Source organism: Meleagris gallopavo, chromosome Z, assembly GCF_905368555.1.
Source record: "Meleagris gallopavo chromosome Z, MGAL_WU_HG_1.1, whole genome shotgun sequence".
In the NCBI taxonomy this organism is placed as follows: domain Eukaryota; kingdom Metazoa; phylum Chordata; class Aves; order Galliformes; family Phasianidae; genus Meleagris; species Meleagris gallopavo.
In genome coordinates this window covers 71,928,601-71,954,233 of record NC_139435.1, presented here as the reverse complement: position 1 = coordinate 71,954,233, position 25,633 = coordinate 71,928,601, and positions in this window count along the sequence as shown.

The window sequence follows — 25,633 nt, the reverse complement described above, 5'->3', positions numbered from 1 at the left end:
AGCTCCTCTTCAACAGCTCAACTCTTAACTGGTACTGATGCGTGTGGTTATTTCTCCCCAGGTATAGGACTCTACTCATTCCTCCCTGCCCAACTCTCCAGTCTGACCAGGTCTTGTTGAATGGTAGCACAGCCTTCTGTCCTGTCAGTCACTCTTACCACCTTTGTATCATCAGCAAACTTGCTGAGGGTGCATTCTGTCCCTTTATCCTGTTTGCAGTTAAAGATGTTGAATAATACTGGACCTAGTACTGACTGAGAAAAACCACTAGCTACAGGTATCCCATTAAACTCTCTCACTGCTGATCACAACCCTCGGAGCTGTGCTACTTGGACAGTTCCACTTCATTGTCCACACATCTATCTCACATCTAATAAGCTTACTCAAGTGGATGTTATGGGACACAGTGTCAAATGCCTTGCTAAAGCCAAGGTACACAACATCTACTGCTCTACCCTCATCTGATCCTTCAGTCATGGCATCATAAAAGACCACCGGGTTAGTCAAGCATGATTTCCCATTTGTGAATCTGTGTTGACTACTCCTGGTAACCTTCTCCCACTTACTTGGAGATGACATCCGGAATAAGCTGCTCCACCACTTTCTCAGGGACGATGGTGAGGCTGACTGGACTGGAGTTTCCCGGATCCCTCTTCTTGCCTTTTATGAAGACTGCAATGATATTGGCTTGCTTCCTGTCCTCAGGCATCTCACCTGTCCTCCATGACCTTTGGTGATGGAGAGTGGCTTGGCAATCACTTCTGACACCTCCTTCAGCACTTATGGGTATCTCACATCAGGATCTATGGACCTGGTCTAGTGGTTGGCAACCCTGCCCACAGCAAAGGGGTTGAAACTAGATGGTCTTTAAGGTCCTTTTCAAACCAGGTCATGTTATGATTCCATGATTCTATGTTTCTGTGATTTGTGTGTTTGCCTAGACAATCTCTAATCATATCCTCCTTGACCAAGGGTTGTCTTCCTTTCCCCAAACTCTTACCACAAGGATCTGGGATTCCCAAGGGGCAGTCTTACCAGAACAGATGAAAATAAAGAAGCCATTCAATCACTGTCCTCCATAAACAGGGCATCCATCTCATTTAGCAGCGGGACCACATTTTCCATAGACATCATTTTGATACTGACATAATTAATAAGCCTTTCTTGTTGTTCTTGACCTCTCTCACCTGATTTAATTCCTAGGCCTTAGCAGCAATCTTGTATTCCTCCCAACTCGCTAGATATTTTTCCATATTCTACAGAATTTTTTCTTCCATTTGAGTTTTTTCATGAGCTTCTTGGTCATCCATGCTGTCTCCTATCACCTATATCTGATTTCTTACTTTTAGAGATGTACCCATTTTGAGATTGGAAGAAATGGTGCTTGAATCTAAACAAACTCTCTTGGGCCCCCTTACTTCCCAGTGCTGTAACCAATGGAATACCTTTAAATATGTCCTCACAGAGGTCAAAGTTGGCTGTCAAGAAGTCTAGGATTGCAATCCTACTTATTGCTTTGTTTCTTCCCAGTAAGATCCTGAACTCCGCTATCTCATGGTATCAAAGGCTGCCTTCACAGGTTTTACATTTCCTCAGACTACTTCTGGATTTGAAATGCATAATTCCAGATCACTACACAGTATTTTATTTTCCACTTACTATGCAAGAACCACTAGATCATCTGACTTTTTCTCACTTTCCATATAGTCGTGTTGTGTATTTAATCCTCTCACCTTACTTAAGATACCTATGTGCAAGTTCATTCACTGGGCAGCACTGGCAGCTGAAGGACAACCTGTGGTTTCCTGATTATTATTCTGAGTACTAGTATTTACTAGTAATTATAAAAGCTATTAAAATCTGTTAAGAAGCATTTATATATATGAAAAAAAAAAAGATTTTTGCCTTTTCTAAAACTAGGTTAAAAGTTAAAAAGTCAACTTTTGCAACTAGTCTGCTTATTCCAATTCACTCCTGTTATTCTACAGATTATAGTTGTACCTCTACCTTATAAATCACTGTCTGTCTCCTTTTTTTCTTGCAGAGGAGCATCAAAATGCACTATATGCCACCATTAATTACATCAGATCTGTAACTGATGGAGTTTTTGGTATTTCAAAAAATTTGTTTCCCAGACCTTCATAGATCTAGTTATCCACTTTCAATTGATAGAATGTAATACAGCAAAGCTCTTTTTCTTCTTTCTGATGTACTGCATGCTAAGTTACAGTTATCTATAAATTCTGCATCATTAATCATGTCTTCATTCCATTGACATGGAATACATGGTTATACAGATTATGTTATAAAATGGACTCCCAGTAGTAAGCTCTTCCTTTAGCTATTGCATTCTGCTGATAGCACTATCATAACTCCTAATGAAACATAAGAAAGAAAGGGTGTTATTTTTTCATGACCTCCACACAGGATCTAAAGAAGTGGCTGGAAAAGTATACAAATGAATTTTACATAAAGTGCAATTTTTTAAAAAAATATTCTTCCAATGTGCAAATTAAATGTAAAGGAAGCAGCAGATTACAAGTGAGATAGAAATGCTAAATACTTTAGCTTAAGGAAAAATTCAATTATACTCATCAGAAGAGAATTTTATACAGACAGAGCCTAACTACATATTCCAGTAACTATTTGAGATGTTATAATTGGTGGGACAAAAAATAGATACTGGCATTTTAGTTCTTTCTATATATCACCATATTTATATCACCGTATACACTGCACTCCAGTCAGTTTCTTAAGTTTCTAAAATAAATAATGTAGAAAATTAAATTGTTACTAAATAGCATATCGAAGGGTGTTGATATTAATCAACAAAGATATCTTTCCATACTTAAGTTACAGAACAGTTTTTCTAATATAATTTGATAGATTTTTTGTTTGAATTATATATTTTCCATGGTACTAAAAGAAAATCCAGACTTCTGTAGATTAATCTATGTATTTTATACTGAGATTAAATTGGGTTTTCATACTTCAAACACTGAAAAAATATAGAATATAAAGAGCACCTGTTTAATACTTATTGGCATTTCTAAGTCTAACAACGTTAACAGAAACAAGGGTCATATTAGCAGCTCCAAATATAACACTAGTATTGATGCATATTTATCTTTTAAAAATCTTAATTTGTGCATTCAAATTACCTGTTTATTTGCTTTCATCATTGGCTTTATTTCAAATCAAAAAGGATGTAATTTACACAGAAATAAAGATTGGAATTGATTTTGCTTTTTGTTAGTTTTCTACAACAAGAAGTTTGATAATTACAGTAACACTGCAGGTATTTTGGTTATGTTAAATGTTTGCCCAGATCCAGCATAAATGAAAGTCACCATTAATTCAGAGTGAAATGGCTTAGAGAATGTAGAGAAGATCCCTTAGGTCTTTCTATTCTGTTGGTTAATCAAAACTCAGCTAAAACAGTAAATCAAAAGACTTACTTTAACAGATCTCTTATCTCACTATTTTTATCTCTGTATCTTTAATGATGTTTTAAATGTTATTAATATCAGAAATACACATAGGTACAGTGTATTATCATTCCATCTAGTAGCCCTAATTATGGACTGTTTGATGTTATACAAAGACAGAAAATAAATGATTCCTCCCTTCAACCAGATTAAAATGGATGTTTAAAGCAAGAGAAAACGAAAGGCTGAATTTCTGAAACTGTCAGAGCATACTAACAGTTTTCAAGGTGGATTTTTTTTTTTTAGATACTGTATAAAACTGGGAGTTTCAGAGAGGAGTTAAAGAGGGTTATACAAAGGGTTATACGAGTCAATTTAGATAAAAAATGTGAAAATTTATAAATAGTGATGAAATCTGAGTCAACTAGAAGCAGGTCGGTTTTCTAGTTCTGAGTGAAAGATGAGAGCCATGGCAATGACCTCAACTTGAAAATGGGTAAATTGGTACTTGATGGGTAACAAAGGAAGAAGACACATGGCAAAGTAGGAAAAGTCCAACACTTCAAATCAAGGTCAGTGGAAGCAGTGAGAGTAAAGAAGCACATAACCAAGGTACTGGCTATAAATTCTGCATGGGAATTGAGGTTTGTGATGGAAAATGCAACAAGCTGGACATTATGGGAGCAAAGTTAAGCACAGTGCACATTAAAAGATAATGGAGTAACTTTTTTTTTTTTTTTTTGTAGTAGTAGTAGTAGTAGCAGAAGTAGTAATTAATCACTATTTCCATACTTTTCATGTATTTTGTTTGGCTTGCAAATATAAGCATATAAAATCTAATGTATCCTGAACAGCTGTAAGGGTGTAAATCTGTACACTAAAGTCAGAAAATACGTTTCAGAATGTCAATAATTGAAAATGAATCTTCATATGAATATTTTAGGGAAGGTTAGGGAGATACTAATTTTTCAGAAAACAGCAAATACTACTGGCTTTTATACATCACAGTACTCAAATAGCCAGCCTTATTTTAATGTAATTTTTGAATAAACTAGTAAGAGCTGTACGAAAACTTGAAATTATTACCAGGTTTATGCTAGGTAATTCTGCATCAAATGTGCTGATGTGTATTTCAGAAGATTCTAAAATCTTAACTAATCAAGTTCAAAAAGCAAAAAAATGGAGCAAATACTTAAGACCTGAAGAAAAAAAAAATTGCTCTAATCGCTAGGTGTTATTATGTTTAAAAAAAAAAAAAAAAAAAAAGTGCCTTTAAAATAAGCACACAGGGAGTTGTTTTAGCTCCTTAACTTTCAGATTATACACAGTCACTTAGAAATAAAAGTATATTTAACATGCATTTCCACAAATAGAATCAACTCTCTGAGCACTAAAGTTATATGGCTTTCTAAACAGCAGGAAACCTAATATAAGCAAAACTAATGAAAATGCAGACAGCAAGAGATTCCAGTTTATCTCCTTCTAGATGTGTGAAAGAGTGGGTTTAGATAAATGACAGCCAAATCTATTGAATAGGTTGTAACATTTTTAGATATTATGAAAACACTTTCTTAAAATGTTAAAAGCAGAATTAGATACAAAAGAATAAAGTAAAACAGCTGTCAGGTGCCATCCCACAGAAACTACTGTATGAAATTAAAGAGAACAATCTAAATCAATAAACCACTAATTTTGACATTATAAGGCTCTTAGATATCAATTTCAGATAGGTATTGCATTTAGTCATTGCAAACCATATCAGCCTCAATTTATCACTTAACAGCAACAGAGGAAAATTACAAGCCACACACATAATTTACATAGTTTTGGGTTTTGACAGCTAAAAGAGCACTTCGAACAGTATCTTCCAAGCCAGTGCATGATAGGAATGATTGTTATTGTTCTCACCAGCCAGAATTAATTTTTTAACAAAGAAGAAATAAGTTGTTATTAACATGACCTTATAGTAAGAATTTCTTTTTACATACAAAATGTTGTACACTGAGTGGCAGACATTTACGCTAAAAAATTAAAACCAATATCTTTCTTCAAATAAGTCTCTCGGAGCTACAGGACCATCACAAGCTTGTTATTCTTTTATTATTTTTTTCATAATTGCAGTCAAACAAGATTTGACAGTGAAACTTTCAAGTTGCATTGAGATACCATACAGATGACTGCAAGGCCTTTGTTCATTTTCTTAATCACCCTGCAAACTTACAAATAAATAAATAAATAAATAAATAAATAAATAAATAAATAAAATGTTGCTAACGTTATTCATTCACAGTATGCCGCAGTCAAGCTGTGTCTTTCTTGGAGTTATCCAGATTTCTCTCCAACCAAAAAAAAACTTACCAAATTGAAACAAGTGATGTTAGACAACTAAAATCTATAAAATCCCACCAGTAGCTAGAAAATATGAATAACGAATCTAAAAAAAAAAAAAAAAGAAAAAATGTTCAGTGTATATAACACAGATTATGTTAACTTGATTCCTTCTGGAACTAAAAAGACCTTTACGGTAAGGGTGATGGAGCACTGGCACAGGTTGCCCAGAGAGATTGTGGAGTATTTCCATGAAAATATCCAAGGCCAATCTGGATGCCTACCCATGCAACCTACTGTAGGGAATCTGCTTTAGCAAGGCAGTTGGACTCACTGATCTCTTGAAGTCCCTTCCAATCCCTGCAATTCAGTGATTTTGTGATATGCAAATCTGAACATCTGCTCTTTACAAGCTGTACACAGATCATCCTCCTGTAATTTGCCTGGAGATGACTTTGTTGCAACTCCTCACCAGAAGTTTACCTTTTCTTCTGGTCATTAGTTTCAGATAAGTGATACGGAGAATGGCTTCAATATAGCTTGGAACATGCTCCTACTCTAGACATCCAATTGCATAAGCCAGTAGTGGAAGTGCAAATCCTGATACCTCTCTTTTAGGATATCACGAGGATCTGAATATCTGGATTCATAAACCTGTCAGAAGCAAATTAATATCTTTACTTGGCATGAGAAAATTAGAAGGAAAGCTTATTATGAAGCTGCAGTATGAAAATGTTGAATGACAACCAAATAGTGCAGAGATCTCCATCTTGATGGAGAGATTTGACATTGCTTTACCAATAATCATTTGGTAGCTCTGTCTGCAGTTGCCTACAATCTCTAATGTCATGTATATTTTCCTTTATTTAAGTTGAGCCCTACTCAGAAGCTGTCTGAAATTGTAGATTAGGACAGAATTAGAAATGTGAAATGAGGACGGATAGACAGACAGATGGATAGATAGACAGATACAAGAATAGACAGATAGATAAATAGATAAAAGTCCAATAGGAGAAAACAAGAGTTTATAGTAATAACTACAGGTAAAAATTAACACTTATTGCTAGCTTTACAAAATTCAGTATGTGCCCTACCAATTTCCCTAAGGTAATATATTTTGTGAATCCTTAGGCTTCCCTAAACAAGCACAAAAAATTGTGTGTCTTTTCCCTTGCTCTCCTTTCCAGATAATACATTTCAATCCACTCACACTTTTTCTTCTCTAGTGCTTCGCCCTCACTGGAGCCGCTCTTAATTTTAGTCAAGAAAAAAAAGATGAAAATTAGACCCATTACATACGCATTCACATAGGCAGCTGTGATTCCAGGTGAGACTTAAGGCAAAACAGTGTTACAGAAAAGAAACTCAGCACAGCATTCAGCAGCCTCGGAGGTTTGTGAGAATAACTATAAATCACTAGTGCCCTCTGCTGCTCTTAAGCCAGTCCATGGGTGTCCAACTTTGGGTTTGCCTGGGCTGCAGTGAGGAAATAGGAATCGTCTTGGGTCTCATATGTATAAGTCTCTCCAAAAGTAAGGCCTCGTATTTATTTCCATGGAAACTACAGCCAATAGAAAGAGTTCAATACTGCAAGAAAAAGCAGAGTAAAATAAGATTTTGATACAACAAATACTCAGCTTCAAAACACTATTTAGGCACCACTATTAGCTATGCGTTTTCACCAGAGATGAACAAGAGCATCACCCACCACCTCACTGTGCTCCCATCTACTCTTTGGTCTCTATAAACATCCAGCAAGCATCAGTGAATATCAATGCATGCCATCTTTTCTTCAGGGAGGAATTCAGTGACACAGTGTTGCTTCAGATGCTCTTCCATGTCAGACACCGTTTTGTCAGACTGCACCTCTGCTGTCACCTCTTGCACAACAGCAACATGTAATAGGATATGGGCGGAAGTTCGGCCTCTGCCATACCTCCAACATCCACCTCTCACATCATGGGCCAACATAATAGGAAGCATTACTTCCAGAGCAGTCCTTGTGAAATATACAATATCATTAGTGTGGAAGTAACAAAATATTTTAAATTCTAATGTTTTTCTTAAAGCATTAAAAAAAGAGAGAAATAATAACACAGAACTAGTGGGATATTTGACCTCATTTTTTGTTTTTCTGAAACTACCATATCAGTCAGGTTTGGTGGTAGTAGCTGTAGTTCTCAGTGAGTTTTCAAGAGATTCATCAGAGATTTAGATGAAATTTTCATTTTTGGCAACTGTTCACAAATGTATGTATTGCCAAAAAAAAAAAAAAAAAAAGCAATGGCATGAATAAGGTGTAGTTGTGAAGCAAAGGAGATTTTCTCCTGTAAGAGAGATCTATAAAAGCCCATTGAACAGATTTTTTTAATTGAACATCTAATTGCAACTCTACTCATCCCTTTTGAAAATTCGCAGGTAATGCATTTATATCAAATGAAATTTACCAAAACAGAAACACGGCTACGTATTCTTTGCTGTTCAAAGCCCTGTTTTTAACCAGTGTATCAAGATGCACACAGTGATGTGCCATCACTTGAGTCAGCATTCCACAGCACTGCTCTCCCTGTGCCCTGCATTCAGTTGACACAGCACACTGACTGGTTGCTGCTGAGCAATGTGTGCATGCCCAGGGCCATTCTGCAATGAAGAGCTGCTGCTATAGCATGGGACAGGGAGCGGGCTGTACTGCAAGTCCTGCTGGGCCACATGCAACCTGCAGGCCATATGTAAACATGCCTAGGATAGCCTTTAGCTTTGCTGTTTGATTTTTCCTCCCATGCAGCTGGCTGTACCTTTGACAGTCCCTCAAGTCTCCCTTAATTACTGCATGTCCATAGGGTGATTTATGCCTACTACCCTACATAGAATTTCCTTCTTATAAGACGTGACAGCCTAACTTATACCAGCATCATGAGTATGCTGATGAACTGGACATGGGAGTGGGCACAAAAATCCACAGTAATACTGCCTTGCAACACCACGCAGATGGGAATGCTCCCACCAAACAAAAGCAAAGACTGTGAAGGAATTTTAGTGTCTTCCCCTGAGGTCAATGGATAGAAAGGAAGGGTTTTTCCTGGTTTTATCTAGGAGCCTTGTTTTGCAGGCAATATCCTGGATAGCAAAGTAGACAGACAAACTATAACAAAATGAAAAACGAAGGCTAAAGAAACACGAATAGTTACAGTTTCATCAGCTGCACAGTTTAATACCTGTGTAAAGGGGAAAATCAATCAATTAGTGTTTGATTAGTGTTTTCTTGATTAGATATGTGGCTTGTATATACAACCTGTGAGGAGATAGTGTTTGTTTTCCTTACCTGTGTAATTCATTTATTAGCCAGAATCTACAACTGTCAACACAGGGTGCCAAACCTAAACAAACACACATTCTCCGTATTTCAAGGACACACAACTAAAACCTAACACAAATGTAAAATATGTGTTTTTTACATAGGACTACTAATTAGTTTTCCTTTCATTTAAGTCCCCAAAAATATAACTGAATTCCTAGTAAAAATAACTTGCCAGTAGTTTCAAATTTTGTTGCAACTTCCTTTCTTCACTTGTAGAGTATGCATGTAATAAAAAATATGATCCACTACCTACCACAGCCTTCAAAATCATAGACATGGAGGAATTGTCAACAAAATTTCAAGGAAAGTGCATGTTTTCGTGACTGTGGATAACTGCTGTATATGCATGCTCTGAGTCCTGTAAATTCACCTGATAAATAGCAAACAAGTCACAGAATCACAGAATCTCAAAATTTCTGGGATTGGAAAGGGCTTTAAGAGATCATCGAGTCCAGCCCCCCTGCTAATGCAGGTTCCCTACAGCAGGTCACAGGTAGGTATGCAGAGACGGGTCTTGAGTATTTCTACTGAAGAGACTCCACAGCTGTCATGGTTTTATGAATTTTAATGATATTCTACATCATGACATCCTGTCCTATTCTGAGATTTAAAGAGCTAATGCTGCACTTCTGTGGATTGCCCATATTTCCATTCTCTCAGTCTCAGAAGAGAAAAGTGAATCACAAGTCCCAGAAGACTTCGTTTTTCCAATTCCATTTTCCATTCAGGGGGAAAGATAAAACTGACTAACCTGAGACTGTTCTCTTTGCTCCCTATGTTCCCTGGCCATCTCCAGCATTGGAGTAAGGACTTTGGTTATGGAAACTCTCTCTCACATTTCATTTGATTCATTAGTTTTAATTCCAATCTTATTGTATTATATTGTATTTTCTCTTGTGGAGATTGTGAAGGTTGGGGGTAGCTTGGGATGCAGCAGTCATGAGATGGTGGAGTTCAAGATCCTGTGTGAAAGAAGCAAAGCAATAAGTAGGAGTGCTACCCTGGACTTCAGGAGAGAAAACTGACCTCTCCAAAGAACTACATGGAAGTATCCCATAGGCTAGAGAACTGGAAGGTAAGAGGGCCCGAGACAGCTGGTTGGCACTTAAACATCACTTCTTCCAAGCTCAAGATCCAGGCATCCCCAACAGTAAGAAATCATGGAAAGGTGGCAAGAGGCCTGTGTGGATGAGCAAGGAACTCATGTATGAACTAAAAGAAAAGAAAAAGGTCCGTGAAATGTGGAAAAAGCTCCTGTTCACCTGGTAAGGCTGTCAGGGTCTGCAGGGATACAATAAGAAAGGCTAAGGCCCTCTTAGAATTAAACCTTGTAAAGGAGATAAAACATAACAAGAAAGGATTTTTTTTAGTAAGTTGGTAGTAAAAGGAAGTCTAGGGAAAATGTGGGTCCTGTATTAAATGAGGTGAATGGCTTGGTAACAAGGGATGCTGAGAAGGCAGGGATTCAAAATGCCTGCTTTGCTTCAGTCTTTAATGCTAAGGCTAGCCCTCAGGAATCCCAGGCCCTAAAGGTAAGAAAGAGAGTCTGGGTAAAGGAAGGCTTCCCTCTTGTCAAGAAGAATCTGGTCAGAGAGTGTCTAGACAAAATCCCACAAATCCATGAGCCCCAGTGGGATGCATCCACATGTGCTGAAAAAACTGGCAGAGATGATTGGTGAAATGCTCTCTACCATCTTTGCAAGGTCTTAGGAAATGTGCCTGACGACTGGAGGACAGCTAATGTCACTCCAGTCTTCAAATAGGCAAGAACGAGGATCTGGGAAACTACAGACAACCTCACCTCAGACCCTGGAAAGGTACAGAACAATTTGTTCTGGATGGCATCTCCAAGCAATTGGAAGAGAAGTTTATCTGGAATAATCAGTTGACATGGATTCACCAAGGGGAAATTATGTTTTACCAAACTAGTAGCCTTCCACCATGTAATCGTTGGCCAGATAGATGGTGGGAGAGCAGTACATGTTTTCTACCTTGATTTCAGTAAGGCATTTGATCATCTCCCACTCCATCTCCCACAACATCCTTGTTATGAAACTTAGAAAGTGTGGGATAAATGAGTGGATGGTGAGTTGGATTGACAGCTGGCTGACTGACAGAGCTCAGAAGGTTGTCATCAGTTGTGCTGGGTCTGTTTGGAAGCCTGTAACTAATGATGTTACTCAGAGGTATATGCTGGATCTGGCCCTGTTCATCATCTTTGTCAATGAACTGGATGACATTATAGTGTCCACCTGTAGCAATTTTGCTGATAATATAAATCTGGAAGGAGTGGCTGACACATCAGAAGGCTGTGATACCATTCTGCAAGACCTAGGCAAACTGGAGAGCTGATCAAGGAAGAACCTGATGGGGTTTTACAAGAATAAGCATCTGGAGAGGAATATCCACATACATCAGTACAGGTTAGGGGATGACCTGCTGGAGATGAGCTCTGCAGAGAAAGATCTGGGGGTTCTGGTGGAGAACAGGCTGGCCATGAGCCAGCAGTGTGCCCCTGTAGCCACAAAGACCAATCATATCCGGGAGTGCATTAAAAAGCATGACTAGCAGGTCGAGTGAGGTGATAATCTTCATCACCTCTGTTCTAATGAGGCCACATTTAGAATACTGTGTCCAGTTCTGGGCTCCATAGTTCAAAGAAGACAGGAATCTCCTAGAAGATATATAGCAGAGGGACACAAAGATGATTAAGGAGTTGGAGTGTCTCTTGTATCAGAAACGGCTGAGTAACCTCACACTGTTCAGCCTGCAGAAAAGGAGACTGTGAGGGCATCTGATAAATGTTTGTTGGTATCAAAAGAGAGGTGAGAGGCAAATGGATGAGGCCAAGCTCTTCTCAGCAGTGTGTAGCAACAGGACAAAGAGTAAAGACCCAAAATTTGACCATAAGAAGTTCCGTACTAACATGCAGAAGAACTTCTTTACAGTAACAGTAACAGAGCACTGGAATAAGGTTGCTCAGAGAAGTTGTGAAGTCCCTTTCTATGAAGATATTCAAGGCCTATCTGGACACTTACCTGTGCAACCTTGTTGTTGGGTGCCTGCTTTAGCAGGTGGGCTGGGCTGGATTATCTCTCAATGTGCCTTTTAGCCCCTGTGATTCTGTGATTCTGTGATATTTCCTTCTGTTAACACAGGGCTTATAATGTCAAGTAAGGAGATATGGTAGATTTTTTTAGTTGGATATCTGATTGCAAGTCTGTACAATCCATTTGAAAATCCTCAGGCTATGTGTTTATGTTGACTGAATATGGAGTCACAAATGTACAAAAAAAAAAAGGACAATATTAGGCAATCCTGAAACTTGTTCTCAAAATTCCTTTATCAAAATGGAAAGCATAGCTGCATACTTTTTTACTGTCCACAGGACTTTTATTAGGCAATGCATCAAATTCATAAAACTATTTGTCATAACTGGAGCTAGTAGTGCCCTGTGCTGTGTCCTTGTTTCAGCCTAGATGTAATTTATAGTGCACTGCTGCTTGCTCACTGCTAAGTGGTGGTTGCACGTGTGGGGCCAGGTTGAGCTGCTCTGTGGTGAAGAGCCATACCATCATGACGGCATGAGGCAGAGAGTGGAACACAATGCCAGCTGCACTACAAGTGGCCCACAGGCTGTGGGTTGGGCATGCCAGGCTTGATATCTCCTGGTGTGGGATGGAATGCTCTTGGAGACGTGTCTTTAAAGAGCTGCTGGCTCTAGTCAGTTCCTATGTCGCTAAGCACATCTTCACAGGGGATAATATTCAATAATTCATTAGATTAAGTTTGCTGTCCTGAAGTTCAGGGTCTTCCTGACTTTGCTCACTGATAGGCCCGTATTCCTCAATATCACAAGCTCAACCAGGCCACGGTCACTACAGCCCACATTGCCTCCTGTCTTATCTTCTTTAGTGATCTCTGCATTGATGAGTGCCAATTTATTTGTATTGTTTATATATGTAAACATATTCCTTTATATAAAGGAATAAAATAAGTCAAATAAAAGCTTGATATTCTATTGGGTTAAATATTGCATCAATACATAAGATAATATGGTTGAGGCCTCAGAGTAGCTTACAAGCCAATTAAGGCTTAGTTGAACAAGCAAGACAATAGCAGAGGGAGCAGAACATAGCGTGTTAATCAGGGCTCCAGAGGACGAACAATTTTTCATACAAAGTCAGCAAATAAATATTTGATGTGCTAAAAATAGGACACAGGCAGACCACTGCAGCTCCTTATATTCTGTTGTATAAAACAGTATTCTAATACCTCCCACGAAACAGCATTTTCCTCTCTCACTCACAGATAAATGCAAGATTAATAATACCAAGGCCCAGGTGGTGACTGAGTGGCCAGTGGGTGAGACTCAACCTGCTGCCAGCTACAGACATTGCCTCTTCCCATCTTGGAATTGTTGCTGATTTGTTTGTTTTGTTTATTTGGGACGGGGGGAGGAGAGAAGAGAAAAAAAATCAGGTATGTCTTGGACATTTTCAGTTTCTGTCCTTATTTATCAAATGCATTAAAATTTTCAGCACAGACAAGAACTAATTTTTTTGTGATAAAAAGAGCATCCAGGTCCTTTTCCACCAGTAACACTCCAGTTTTCTCATGCTGATTTCTGAGCTGAGTTGCAGACGGAGAGAACCTCAAAAGTCATTGTTTCAAAACATTCAGAGAAACTAGAGCTGTAAGAAGATTATATCTTTATGAATAGAGCATTTTGGAAAACAAGTACACAGTTCTAAAGACTGGGGAAAAGGGCCCAGTTCACTTCGCCTACAGATTGCTTTCCAGTTTAAAAGGAATTTTGAGGGATATACTAAGACCACTTGGCCTGTAGAAGATCTAACTCTGCACAAACTTAGGACAGATTTTCTTGTAAGGACAAAGCAGACAAATACTGAGGTGCAAACAATATCAAAACTGGTCCAACACACAAATAATGGAAATTTTTAATCACTCCTCTTTGTCGAGAGGGAGGAAAATAAAATCCTCAGAGGCTGTTAGGATCTCTGATGAAACGCAGGAAAGTTCTGAGGATTTCTAACAGAGATACATCTTGTTAACTTAGTATGGAGTTTGAACAGACAAGGTGTATTATCAACCCTCCAAAAAATGTGAGGCTTTGACTGAGATCTTATCTTCTTATGCATGTTAATAGCAAGGATCATACTTCTGTCAAATGACTAAAATTGCCCTAAAAATCCACACTGTTTTTTCAAAGGTTATTTAATGAAAAATGGGTATAATTCAATATTTAGCTTATTGCTTATTCTTTCATTCATATCTGTGAAGGTTTTTGTGATAGCCTTCACTTTTTCTCATCGATATTTTCCAGTATTCATTTTCCTTGAGTGACTATCTTCTCTTTTTCAGTAGCTGCTGAACACATTCCCTTACTTCAGACTCCTTATTAATTACCTCCTGTCCCATTTTTTGGTTCCTTGTAGAACTGAAAGTCTTTCCTTACAGTTTCCTATTGCTTACAATCTCTGTCTTAGCCCCTTAATTTGTGAGCTGTGAGCTTTGCTCTATTCCACACTGATTGGTAAATACCTACAGAAGACTTTTTCTAAGGGAGACTCTGACAAAAGCTTAAAAACAACAGCTGAGCAGTGGTGACTCCTAAGGCTATACACAACTGTTGCCAATTATTTTTCCTTCAAAAAGTATATCCCGCAATTGCTGGCTTACAATCTAAGTATCTAAGTCAGTCTTCCCTCCCTATAGCTAAAACAACATCTATAAACTACAAATTAAATTGCTACTAACTATGAGCAAGTTTAATTCTGTTTTTTGCCCAAATGCACCATAACAATTGACAATTTCCTTACATACAGTGTGTCTGTGCTACCTGGGGCTAACCTTAGTCAAAACCAAAGTGGATATTTTCCACAAAGGCATTCAAAGACAGTTACAAAATACGTGTTTAAGAAAAATTCTCCTTGTTCCCAGAAATACGTAAATTAAAACTTCAATCTTCTCCCTTTCCTCTCAAAATACTAAAGTTGCCTTGCTTTTCTGAAACAAAGAACACTAAAGAAGGGAGAACTTATCACCCTCTACAAACAGATGAAGGGAGGTTGTGGTAAGGTGGGAGTTGGCCTCTTCTTCTGTGTAGAACGAGAGGGAATGGCCTCAAATGGCTCCAGGGCAGATTCAAGTTGGCTATTGGGAAATAATTCTTTTCTGAGAGAGAGGTCAGATGCTGCCCAGGGAGGTGGTGGAGTCACCATTCCTGGAGCTAGTCAATAAGTGTTTAGATGTTGTACTGAGAGACATGGGATAGTGGGAAATACTGGTGATAGGTGGATGGTTTGACTGGAGGTAACCATCCATCCAACCATCATATTGGAGGTCTTTTCCAAACTTGGTGATTCCATGACTCTACCATTCTAAACTGAATGTGTGTTGGTTAAAAAAAAAAAAGATGTATTTTCGATGTTGTAAAGCACTGGCCAATTTTTCCAGATTACTTTAAAAATTGTCCTGTTTGTTAAAGATTTGACCAAGCTGAAGGTATGAATCAGTTTGCTCAAGATGGTAAGTAACATGTTATTATAAAAACTTACAATTGCTGCTTCCTTTCTATTCTCCATTGTTAAATATTAATTTATTTCTTAAATTGCACTCTTAATTAAAGATGTCAGGGCTTTATTTTATTACTCCAACTTTACAACCCTTTCCGTTTCAGAAAACTCATATTATTCAGGAAGAATTTCTTTAAAGTGGATCCAGAACTTGCATGTGTTGTTAACCTCAGTTCTCTAGTGTGAATATATATTCATAATATCAGAACAGTAAATTGAGATTCATAATACTACATCTCATTTGTAAGAGTATGTGTTGTCTTCTGCCAGGGAATAAAAGTTTGAAAGCCAGGGAGGTATGCAGGATGCAGCAGTGAAACTGCTGTGATACTGTTCAAGAAGTGCTGCACATGAAGTTGTGAGTAATTTTCTTTCTATAGGATGTGGTAGGTGCTTAATCACACCAAGATAAGCAGCTCTATCAGACACATGGAGGAAATGTTGCAGCGTGTTCATTATGTAAAGATGTTGGGCAATTCATACCTACCTACACCTCCTGGAGGATCGTCAGACTGCAAATCACCTCTGCTGTCCCAGTGGTGTGGGCTGCCACTAACGTCTCATGGTTAGACAAACATTTAACAGGTAGTCATTCTCATGAAAGGAATGAGAATTAAGACTTTTAAACAGCTGTTCCCTTCAGATATATAAATAAATAAATAAATAGATAAGCCAATGTATAATGAAAGTGGTATAACTTTATTTAAAAATACTGTTGATACAGAGGAATCTCCTAGGTATATCTCACTATCTTTTTGAAAGTTGTTCAGATCACAAGGTCAAAATGATTAAAAATAGCAGAGTGACTAGACTAAAGAGACAGCAAAGAAGCTAAGTGATTTATTTGTATGTGTTTTCACAGAGAGAACAGAGAGGAAATATCTAGGTTAGTGCTTATATTTAAAGATACTGGAGGTGAAGTGTCATGAAACACAAAGCATTAAAGAACTGGATAGAAGGACCACAGAAATTGTATTAACTTAAATTACTTAGGAATTAAGCCATATCTCTGAGGGAATTTATGAGTGTTTGGGCTCTGGCTTATGATCTCTAGACATTATCTGGATACAGAGTGACTGGTAACAGCCTCCAAATCTATTCTCTCCTTGTTTTGTCTGCCTACTATGGATGAGACTCTTTTTTTTTTTTTTTTTTTTTTTTTGATATAAGAGGGACAAGCCCTTCAAAAACTACAGCAAAGTAGATGCAGTGAGTAAAAATGGAGAAAAAAAAAAAATGTTTTCCTGGATAAAAATTACACACGATGACAAAATTGAACAATTAATGCTCTGTGGAGAAAACAGCTAGAGAAGTTGTTAGAGCTGAATACATTTTTCCTCGAGTTCATTTTAATGCTGCAGTTAGTTCATTTCAGGTCTATTAGCTTCCTTACTTCCTTTTATTTCACATGAATTGCAAGTTCACTAGAGAGAACTGCAATTATGAATCCCTTAGTATAAATCCACTCTTTGGGAGATATTTCAGCTCCAGTTTCAACTTCTACTTGCAGAAGAAATCTGCAGCAGTGCAGAGCAGAGCACCATCAAGCAACCAGAACTAGCTGCCACAGCACACTGCTAGTGTGCCTGATTTTCAGCCCAAGCTTCATTCCAGTCTTCATGCATCTTCTCATGCCCCGTTCCTTGGGGTGTTCAAGGCCAGATTGGATGGTGCCCTGGGCAGCCTGGTGTGGTATTAAATGGGGAGGTTGGTGGCCCTGCATGTGGCAGAGGATTGGAGATTCATGATCCTTGAGGTCCCTTCCAACCCCGGCCGTTCTGTGATTCTATGATTCTCCACATTATCAAAGCAACACTCAAGATCAAGAGGAGAAAGACCAGCTGGGGAGGAAACCCAGTTCCACTGCTTTGGTCAAAGGCAGGAGGTGCTCTTGACTCTCTCACACTCCACTGGATAGCTGTACCATGGACATTTTCTGCCAGCATCTCCAGCTTTCCTCTTCTCTCCCTGGACAGAAGAGTTCAAATCCAGATTCTTCTCTCCCTCTCCACAACACTAGATGGAGAGTTAGAAGCTGGCAGGTGCAGTGACTACAGGCGAATTTCTAGATCTTACATTGGCTGAACCAAACAAACTGAACCAAATCAAACTATAGCATGATCAGCATTTGTGAAGTCTTCTTTGAAATAAACGGTATGATTTCTTTTTTACCATAATTACTTTATTTCTTCTTATTACTCATTCATCACAACATTACAGATATTATTCTTTCAGAGAATTGTACAGATCTCAGTGAAAATTTTACTTGCAGGGAAAAACTTGTGAAAATCACCTAACCTTGGAGAATTTGTTAGCAAACAACTAAGTATTTGTAGCAGTATTTGAGTAGTGTTCCCCTGATAAAATTAAAGGGGTCTTAGGATGCTTCGCAACATTATCATAAATTGAAACAAAATAAACATCTGTATCTCCTGTGATGAGGCCATGTAATGTGTTTTGATTTGGCATAGAAAAAGATGTGCAGGAAAGAGTTCAGCTGGGGAATATTCACTTGCTCTGTTCTTGCTGCACATTATGTCTGGCTCACAATAGGAAACATGCTCTGATGTAAAATGATTGAATCTTGATTAACATCTATGATGTTCAGTCCATCAGCCCAGGGCAAAGGAGCCTAGAAACTTCTCTGAATGTACTTCACAACTCCTGTCTCTAAGCTGTGTAGCATATGAGGTTTGAGGCTGCAATATTGTAGTTGGTCACTCCTTCTGAATATGTAATACTTTCTTCAGCAAAATAAAAAAAAAGGTGTTTATCAGTCAGCATTCAAGGAAAGGTAGTAACAGTGAGATTAGTAGACACTTAAGTAAAGATCTTGCAATAGTCTGTTCCTTGTCTATATCCAAGATATTGATAAAAAGAGTCTTTGTGCAGCATATTAACAGGGCCTAATGTTAAGTCTGTGTTGTGCCAAGTACTCCTTTAGTAGTATAATGTTATGGCCCTGGACATCCTTTCTGCTATCGATGGTTTCAGTGTAATAATACCCTTTAATCCTGCCTTAGCTTAGCAATTACCATATCAGCCTTCATCTATTGTTGACATCTGGTTTGGAGAACATTACTCTACATGTATTAATGTCACCACAGTAGTAAACATTCTTGTTGTAAAATGCAAAAATATATTAATCTGTCTAAAACCATATAATAAGCATATGTATCTTCATAGGAAAATGATTCTCTGCTGGCATTTAACATCAATATTAAAGGGACAAAAATGAATTAAAACAGTATTTATTCTTGTATTAAAAGAAAACCAGCAATAAGCAATTACATGTGTTAATGATAATACATCAAAACATCTTGAATGTTTTTCTGATTAATGACTAACAAGCACAGTGCAGGTCCTTTTTATATTGTTCTCTAGTATGCACAACAGGATAAACCAGAATGCTAATTTGGAAATAAAGCTGAAACTTCCAACGTGCCCCCCATTTACTCGATTAAATCCATAGGTATAAAGGATGTAAAGCATAACAGACGTAGATGTCCCTGAAGTCATCATTCCCCAGCTAGCAGCTTTGCAAAAACCCCCTTTTCAGAAAACGTAATCCTAAAAGTTAGCCTAAGAAAGTTGAAGAGATATAAGGTTGTACATACCCATCATACTCATCCATAAAGCACAGTTGTATTTTTCTGACATCTGATGGTCTAATGGATGAAGTTTCTACTTCCAAGGATGAGGAGAGATGTGTGACCCCTCCAAAGCACTTAGCACTGTGGCATTGACCACTTGACTTTTGCACTTCAGGCCTTGTTGTGAGCTCCTCTTTAAACTATACCACTGCTTCTGAGTTTGGATATTTGATCTTTCCTTTATGAGCACTGTCTTGTATTTCCCTCTTGGTTATAAATTTCTGTTGTGCATCTGTCATGCAATGGTTAATTACTTAACCTGCATTGAGGATGTCTATCTATTGTAACAGTACATTGCATTTAAATCCTGCAATTATAGTATTAGTCCTGTATTTCTACATCTCTTACTCTGTTTACCTTTCTCTGGGAATATCACCAGTGTCATGCAAACCTATCTTAACACCTGATGGACTACACTGTCCCCATTAATTAGTTTATTATCTAGCTTCTTATTGGTTTCATTCTCAAGCTTCACCTTACAAATAGCCAGATGCTATATCTTTCCAGATTTCGTAACACATCTGAATCTTGTAATTCACAAAAGTAGGCTGTTGTTTAAATTCAGTGACACAAACTGAAAAATAATGGGTCACAAAAATCATACAGGGAAGTTTCCCAGAAATCAGGGAGCAATAAGGAGTAGTATTTTTTCTTCCCATTTTGTTTCTGAGACACTTCAATGTGAAACATAGATCTGAGATTTTGCTGTTGCTGGAGATCTTGCCATGTATCATGCAGATGGCCTTATTCCTGGGAAGATATCTCTGCCTGAATAGCATAAACTAAATAAGTATATAGATAAAAATAAATAGTAACAAGATATAATTAAAAAATACAATAAATAAATTTGGCTTGTCTTTCATGTAAGCTTTGTTTTCTGTGGGCTCTGTAGACAGCTTTGTCTACAAAGCAAATGCGAAGCAGCCAACAGTAGAGTGAGGAATATACTGTTATATAGCTAGGCCAACTAATACATGTAGTGCTGCTTCTAGGAAAAAAAAAAAAAAAAAAAAGAGAGAGAGAGAGAGAAAAAAAGAGAAAAAAGAAAAATAATAATAAAAAGCAGTTCCTGAAAAATCTGTGTTAGAGAGAGATTTCAGAACATTTTAGAACTGGACTCTCATATTGTTGGAAAAGCTTCCTATCAGTATCTCTTTGAGCTAGAAAAACAACCAGACATGGCACTGATGCCCTAAAGCATTTCCTACCTCTCAAAATATATTTGCTATATTCTGTTTATGCATTTACTACTAAGTGCAGTACTTCATTTTGATAGCCTGGTTTTGTATGGTATTAGATCTCTCCTTATACATAAGAGCACTGTTCTCATAGTTAATCTTATTATATATTTATTTTCTCATTCTTGTTGACAGTCAAAGCTAATTGTTTCCAGATGTCAGCTACAGGTTTCTTATATTTTTCAGTATCAAAATTATTTTATCACTAGAGCTATTTTCATCATTCTGAACACTGTCATTTATTCTACCAGACAAGATTATGGCTGGAACAAGGTGCTGTTGTGACATTTCTTGACCCAAATTCAAACATCATAGATTATCTAAGATGAAATATGGATGGTTTGTATGAATTAGGTAAGTTGTGCCACAAATCATTCATCATGTGATATCTTGATTTTTCTCTTTGCTGTTTTTGGATTTCATTGAGATCTTCAGATCAAGATTTATCAGATTTTTCTGATATGAAAAATACTAAATGGTAATTCATAGTCTTCACAGATATGCATCTATGGATATGCAGGCAAGGCAAAGTATTGTTCAGAGCATTCAATTTATCTAACTAGAGAAGGCAAATTACTCTAAATCATGGAGAAAATATTGAATGTTCAGGTGTTGGGTAAGCACTTGGATTGCAAGGAAGAGTAAAGAGAGATAGGAGATCACCAAAGATTTGAGAGGGTGTATATCACTTTCCCCATAGTTGCTACATTAATCAGACCATATCAGGTGGAGAACCATGTCAACTACAGCAAAGTTTCTTTATTTCTTGAATGACAGGATTTTCCTGACCATTCATTTGCTTACATTAATTTAATGTAACTAATATTTTAACTTAAAATTTCTCTGTGGTACAACCTAAAACTGGAGATGCTAAAGTCTGTGAAAGAAAGGACCATTCTTTGGAGCTACAGACAAGGGAGAGGATAGTGAAGCAAGTCAAGTGTTTGTCCAAAATGTTTCTCCTGAAATCATAGCCTACAGAATATTTTTGTTGATAAAAATTTTTTGAAAAAGTGTTGATGCTCCAAGCCACATAATTATCTGATTAATTCTGACCACTTAGAATTCCAGGAAAAATAGGAAGTAAAAAATTTCATCTTTCCAGGTAAAAAGCAAGCCAAGAATGAGGTTTGAAACTAGAAGGAAACAGGATGTTGACCAAAGCAAAAGGGAAAACAATTTTGCATCAGAGTAAAGATCACTGGCTGCTAAAAAGCTGGGCATTCTCTTAAGAAGATTATTCTTAGCTGTAAGAGTACTGAGATTCTTAGTATTTCAGTGGTGTAAAAATGAATGTCTTCATGTAATCTTATGATATGTAGCATGAGTGCATTTTTTTTAGATAAATTTCATCTTTTACTTTCACTCAGAGAAAAGAGTCCGTGTCTTCCTTTTCTAAAGAAACTCATCAAAAGCAAATTAAGGCTAATAGGATATATAGAGATTACCTAAAATGAAGTCAGGCTGTAGAGCCTGAGAAATTCCCTTGTGCATACTATTTCAGTTACAGATAAAAATGAATTAATAGTCAGATATTGGATTCAAACATGCACTAAATATTCAGAGGCATTTCCCATTTGTATTAAATCTTTTTACTACAAGTCAACACTTTTTCACTACAAAAAGTGAAAAAGCTTAAAGAAAATGCATATGATCATATATATTACTCTGCGTGAAATAGCAGATGAATTATGAATAGCCTCTGGCAGGTAGATCTGGTAATAAGTGCAAATTATTTAGAAAAGATGCCTGTACTCAGATATCAATATGTTCATGAATATGGATCTGTTCCTTATTTAACATTGTTTTAAATGTATTTCTTCAGCTTAAGTCTGAAACCAGAATCTGGTACTTAATATTTCAGTTGTGGCTAATTACTCTTTGTTTTCTCTGCAAGGTGAACCACTAGCAGTTGTTTTACATATAATTTCAACAAGCATCTAAAGGAAAGTTAATTACATTTACTTGTCCTGAGTGAGGACTTACCCAAAATTCTGCATTTAGTTTGAAAGCCCTTGGCTGTGATCCAGAAAAGTTTAGAGAAATAGGTAAAGGATCCAACAGAGGAATATTAAAATGATTTGCATTTAGGAGGAAGTGAAAAAAGCTGGACATGTGAACTGAACAAAATCTTCCAAAACAAATATTTTCAAGTTATAATTTCAACTCTGAGAATTGTTCTGTGTTGTGTTTGTAGCAAAGTTTCATTTCAGGAAACCACCAGCAAAAGTTTCAGAAAGAAGTTCCAAGGCAAAACTGTGAACACTTTTCTTTTTAGATAATTTTCTTAAAATCCTTTATGGTTGTTCGAAGCCACATCTGCAGGTAATACTAAAAACTGTGCAGCAGGACTTGACAGGGGAGTGAGCTCCTGACAGTAATAAGTCAGAAAGCAAAGAAATGTAGAAACTGCAAGTTTTGTAAAAATTGGGCACGCAGTCACACTTTCTGTCTGCTCTTGATAAGGGCCCCATGGAACTGTGATGTGATAAACCTCAGGATTCTTTCAGCTGTGAAGTTCTTTCTGTCACTGCCATTGCAAAACACTGCAATTAATTATGCCATACAATAACTATATATTTAAATGATCTGATATTGACACTCAGCTACAGAAACCATTCAATTTGTACTCCCTATATTTTCTGACTTTTATGATGGAAATTTTGTTTTTTTTCACTGTCACTGTTTACATTATTTTAAAGATTTCCTTCAAACACAAATTTCATCAATTTAAGTGTGCATTTCACTGGGGAAAAAAAAAAAAAGAAGAAGTGGATGGTATAAAGAAGTACTCCATCAGTGTTAGAACACTGAATCATAATTTCAATTTATTTACAGCTTTGAAAACATTTCACTTACTTTTCAGTGCACAGTTTGAAGCATCTTAGGTCAAGATTACAACAATGTTCTTTTTGTTATCATAATATGGGAAAAGTGCACGTACTACATCCTTAACAGCAGTATACTAAAACTTAAATCATGTCATAGATTGAAAGGGATTTCCCAAATGATAGTGTCAAATGGGGAAAAAAAAATAACCTAGATCAGTCAGTCACCTATCAGATGAGTGCACCTGGCTGGGACAACACAGTCTACTATATCTCATCAGACACATGGTGTTTAGCTATTTCAGGAGTCATTCAAATACATTAAACACTGAGTTTCAGTTGGCTGAAATGCAGTTCGCATATTTTGTTTTTCTGTCTTGTCTGATTTCCTTTTAAGTTCTAGAGAACAGCCAAATAAGGCACAGAAGATTTTCCTTATGCAAAATGAGTTACTGTCTTATGTGACCTGTGTTTCAGATGTATTTTTCCCAAGAATTATACAGAGAAAATTTGAGTAACATAAAAAAAAATCATGTGTGGGTCAGGCACAGAAAAAGCAGTTTCAGAAAACTAATATAAAGTTGAATAAAAGTTAGTAATGACCAGTCACAAGCCATAACTACATTATTCTTCCTAAACTGGCCACTGTCATGGGCAGAGAAGCTGTGGAGGGCAAACTAAGGAAAGGTTCTTAACGCTTTTGCTATCAACAACAGAATTGCTACTTGTGACGGAACAAAACTGCCAGTAAAGTCTATTATATCCTGATGAAGAATGCACCTTCACAAGCAGGGGTTGGAGAAAGGATTTCCTGCCTTTGGCCTGGAAGTGCATTTAGCCTCAATACCAAGCCTGCCTCACTGCAAACGGTTCGGAGACGTAAAGGCTGTTAATGTACCAAGACCTAACCTTCAGCAGCTTGTTTCTGTCTGCTTCTACTTCTTTCTTCTACAGCAGCAGCAGTGGAGGAAGAGACCTTACCCGAACACTGCAACAGTCTGCATATAGAACACAATGTATAACTGAAAACACAGAAATGGGAGACATGGGAAAGCATAATGTATTTAAGCAAAATTTCAGTGTAATGTTATCTAGGTCCATAACTGCCCTGCGGAAACTATACTTGGTTCATTTGATCATAAGCATAAATTTCAAATTATGAATATATTAGTCTTCTTCTTAACTGCAGTTTAAATATCTCAGGCTCCTGTGCATTCCATTCCAGATTTGCTAGGTCCTAGTAATCCAAACTATTCAGCCCAAAAATCATGGAAAGAAAAACAAATTTTCTCATAAGATTTTCTACTCTGTTCTTTTCCCAAAGATTAAGGTCGTCATATTTTTTTTGCTCATACAGAAGTTATATCACAGAATCACAGAATTGTAGAGGTTGGAAGGGACCTCGAGAGATCATCAAGTCCAACCCCCCTGCCAAAGCAGGTTCCCTACACCAGGTCGCACAGGTAGGTGTCCAGGTGAGTCTTGAATATTTCCAGAGAAGGAGACTCCACAACCTCCCTGGGCAGCCTGTTCCAGTGCTCCGTCACCCTCACCGTAAAGAAGTTCTTACGCACATTTGTGTGGAAACTTCCTATGCTGCAGTTTCTGGCCGTTCCCCCTTGTCCTGTCTCCACACACTGCTGAAAACAGCCTGGCCTCGCCACTCTGCCCCCACAACTTAGATATTTACAGATCTGGATCAGGTCCCCTCTCAGTCTACTTTTCTCAAGGCTAAACAGACCCAGGTCACTCAGCCTTTCTTCATAGGGGAGATGCTCCAGGCCCTTCACCATCTTTGTGGCCCTCCGCTGGACTCTTTCCAAGAGATCCCTGTCTTTTTTGAACTGGGGAGCCCAGAACTGGACACAGTACTCCAGATAAGGCCTTACCAGAGCAAGTAGAGGGGGAGGATCACCTCCCTTGACCTGTTGGCCACGCTCTTTTATATATATATATATATATATGTATGTATGTATGTATGTATGTATGTATGTATGTATGTATGTATATGTATATGTATACACGCTCTATATATATGTAGTTAGATCCTAATTGATCACAAACAACCATTTCAGGTAATCAAACTTTCTTGGCTTTCAGCCTTACGTACACAATGTATCTCAAGCATGTATTTATGGTTCACTAATGTACCATCTCCATATCTTACAGCTTTATTATTTTTATTTGTATTATTTTTATTT